This window comes from Mustela putorius, unplaced genomic scaffold (assembly GCF_011764305.1).
Source record: "Mustela putorius furo isolate JIRA1106 unplaced genomic scaffold, ASM1176430v1.1 tig00001149_pilon_pilon_pilon, whole genome shotgun sequence".
NCBI lineage: Eukaryota > Metazoa > Chordata > Mammalia > Carnivora > Mustelidae > Mustela > Mustela putorius.
Window position 1 is genome coordinate 812,241 of NW_025421595.1, and position 4,068 is coordinate 816,308.

The window sequence follows — 4,068 nt, forward strand, 5'->3', positions numbered from 1 at the left end:
AGGAAGGGATGCTGTACTTTGCCAAATGCTTTTTCACATCTATTGAGAGTATCATATGGTTCCTGTTCTTTCTTTTATTAATGTATTGTATCACATTGATTGATTTGCAGATGTTGAGCCAACCTTGCAGCTCTGGGATAAATCCCACTGGGTCGTGGTGAATAATCCTTTTAATGTACTGTTGAATCCTATTGGCTAGTTTTCTGGTGAGAATATTTGCATCTGAGTTCATCAAGGATATTGGTCTGTAATTCTCTTATTTGATGGGATCCCTGTCTGGTTTTGGGATCAAGGTGATGCTGGCCTCATAAAATGAGTTTGGAAGTTTTCCTTCCATTTCTATTTTTTGGAACAGTTTCAGGAGAATAGGGATTAGTTCTTCTTTAAACGTTTGGTAGAATCCCCCTGGGAAGCCGTCTGGCCCTGGGCTGTTGTTTGTTCAGAGATTCTTGATGACTGCTTCAATCTCCTTATGGGTTATGGGTCTGTTCAGGTTTTCTATTTCTTCCTGGTTCAGTTGTGGTAGTTTGTATGTCTCTAGAAATGCATCCATTTCTTCCAGATTGTCAAATTTGTTTGTGTAGAGTTGCTCATAGTATGTTCTTATAATTTCTTTGGTGTTAGTTGTGATCTCTCCTCTTTCATTCATGATTTTATTTATTTGGGTCCTTTCTCTTTTCTTTTTGATAAGCCTGGCCAGGGGGTTATCAATCTTATTAATTCTTTTAAAGAACCAGCTCCTAGTTTTGTTGATTTGTTCTATTGGTTTTTTAGTTTCTATTTCATTGATTTTCCCTCTGGTCTTTATTATTTCTCTTCTCCTGCTGGGTTTAGGCTTTCTTTTTTGTTCTTTCTCCGGCTCCTTTAGGTGTAGGGTTAGGTTGCGTACTTGAGACCTTTTTTGTTTCTTGAGAAAGGCTTGTACCACTATATATTTTCCTCTCAGGACTGACTTCGCTGTGTCCCACAGATTTTGAGCCATTGTCTTTTCATTATCATTTGTCTCCATGAATTTTTTTCAATTGTTCTTTAATTTCCTGGTTGACCCATTCGTTCTTTAGAAGGATGCTATTTAATCTTCATGTATTTGGGTTCTTTCCAAATTTCATCTTGTGATTGAGTTCTAGCTCCAGAGCATTGTGGTCTGAAAATATGCAGGGAATGATCCCAATCTTTTGATACCTGTTGAGTCCTGATTTAGGACCCAGGATGTGATCTATTCTGGAGAATGTTCCATGTGCACTAGAGAAGAATGTGTATTCTGTTGCTTTGGGATGAAATGTCTGAATATATCTGTGATGTCCATCTGGTTCAGTGTGTCATTTAAGGACAGACCCTTTGAGTATGATATAGTGTCCTTCCTCATCTCTTATTATAGTCTTTGGTTTAAAATCTAATTGATCTGCTATAAGGATTGCCACCCCAGCTTTCTTCTGATGTCCATTGGCATGGTAAATTGTTTTCCACCCCCTCACTTTAAATCTGGAGGTGTCTTCAGGTCTGAACTGAGTTTCTTGTAGGCAACATATAGATGGGGTTTTGTTTGTTTGTTTGTTTGTTTGTTTTTATCCATTCTGATACCCTGTGTCTTTTGATTGGGGCATTTAGCCCATAAACATTCAGGGTAACTATTGAGAGATACTAATTTACTGCCATTGTATTGCCTGTAAGGTGACTGTTACTGTATATTGTCTCTGTTCCTTTCTGTTCTACTACTTTTAGGCTCTCTCTTTGCTTAGAGGACCCCTTTCAATATTTCCTGTAGAGCTGGTTTGGTGTTTGCAAATTCTTTCAGTTTTTGTTTGTCCTGGAAGCTTTTTATTTCTCCTTCTATTTTCAATGATAGCCTAGCTGTATATAATATTCTTGGCTGCATGTTTTTCTCATTTAGTGCTCTGAATATATCACGCCAGTTCTTTCTGGCCTGCCAGGTCTCTGTGTATAAGTCTGCTGCCAATATAATATTTTTACCATTGTATGTTACAGACTTCTTTTCCCGGGCTGCTTTCAGGATTTTCTCTTTGTCAGTAAAACTTGCAAATTTTACTATTAGGTGATGGGGTGTGGACCTATTCTTGTTGATTTTGATGGGGGTTCTCTGCATCTCCTGAATTTTGATGCTCGTTCCCTTTGCCATATTAGGGAAATTCTCCCCAATAATTCTCTCCTATATACCTTTTGCTCTCCTCTCTCTTTCTTCTTCTTCTGGAATCCCAATTATTCTAATGTTGTTTTCTCTTATGGTGTCACTTATCTCTCGAATTCTCCCCTCATGGTCCCATAGCTGTTTGTCTTTTTTTTTTTTTTTCAAACTGATGAAAAGTTTTATTTTTTACACTTAAGGGCTGATGAATAACCATTACTAATCCTATTAAAGAAAACCCAACATCTCATCAGAAAGGATAACTATATTTACTCATTAAATAGCATTTAAGTTTTTTACAACACAACTTGAAAATACCCAGCATGCATGTTTAATCTAGTACAATGGATTCAAGACAAGTATACATGTTACAAGCATCAAGGCTGGATTACAAATTATCGTAGTCATCATCGTCATCATCATCGTCATCATCATCGTCATCATCATCATCTCTCATTTTCTTTTCATTGCATTTGGTGATTCATTGGCAGTATTTTGTGATGACACCATGTTAGTGGTAATAAGAAAGTTTTTGGAACCAATTAATGATGGATTAATCAGAACATTCTGAACTGTAGATGTTGCAAGAATTGATGCTTTTACAGTTGGGGACTGTGAAGTGGGCATCTGTACTGTTAACCTTTGCCCTGTGAGGGACATTGGAGTCCCTACTTTAGTTGACACAGACATGGTCTGTGGGGTTGGTGTGCCAAGAGTGGGAGTACTTGGTCTGCTAGTAACTGAACCAACACTTAGCCATGGAACTGTTATTCTTCCCACAGAGGTAGATGCCTTTTTTGGTAAATACTTAAGTCTATTGTTTGGAGCAGTCAAGCAGTATCTATCAGGTTGCAACCCGGGGCCTGAATATGGCTTGATTAATGGCAAAGGAGTTTGATTTCTTTGCCTTGCAATATCTAATAAAAAATCTCTTGGGGGAGGAGAGGTAAAAGACTGATCAGCACGACACTGGATAGCCAATCACACATCATCTGCATCAACAGTAGCTTTCTTAGCATGGCTGGAATAAATTTTTGCATCATCTAGAATTGCGGTTACATATCAGAAGGCAAACTCCAACATCTGATTTATAACTCTTGGCTCATATTCTGTAATCCCCATATCCTTCAGGATTTGTGCCATCATCTGTGCATCTTTCAGCATGCTCTTGGGAGAACTTGCCAGACTCCATGATATCCGTTGATCAGACTTCTCAAGCTAAATCACCCACATTAATGTATTTCAGTCCTGATCTTGATGCAAGTTCCTTGCCTAGTGTGGTTTTTCCAACCCCTGGTGTACCGGTGAGCAGGATGTTTGGAAGCCTGTTTGTTTCTCTTTTGCTCAGCTTCTTTATTCTCTGTCATTTGGTCTTCTATATCACTAATTCTTTCTTCTGCCTCATTTATCCTAGCAGTGAGAGGCTCCATTTTTTATTGCACCTCATTAATAGCTTTTTAAAAATTTTAGTTCTTTTATTTCTCCAGAAAGTGCTTTTATCTCTCCCAAGAGGGTTTCTCTAATATCTTCCATGCCTTCTTCAAGCCTGGCTAGAACCTTGAGAATCATCATTCTGAACTTTAGATCTGACATATTACCAATGTCTGTATTGATTAGGTCCCTAGCCTTCAGTACTGCCTTTTGTTCTTTGTGTGTGTGTGTGTGTGGTGAATCTTTCCGCCTTGTCCTTTTGTCCAGATAAGAGTGTATGAAGGAGCAAGTAAAATACTGAAAGGGTGTCAAAGGAAAATACACTTTAACCAAATCAGAAGAGCCCCCAAATCAGGGAGGGGAGAAAGGGGATAAAAAGAAGTTCAGGGGAAAAAAAATTTAAAAAAAGAAAACAAAAAATATAAAAAAGAAAATATATATATATTAGATAGACTAGTTTAAAACTTTAAAAAAGAAAAGGGTAAAAGTTTAAA

General features: G+C 37.7%; 1 pseudogene; it reads right to left on the reverse strand.

The window, feature by feature from the left end:
• Positions 1–2,396: 2,396 nt before the first annotated feature.
• LOC123394012 lies at positions 2,397–3,322 on the reverse strand (annotated as a pseudogene).
• Positions 3,323–4,068: the final 746 nt, after the last annotated feature.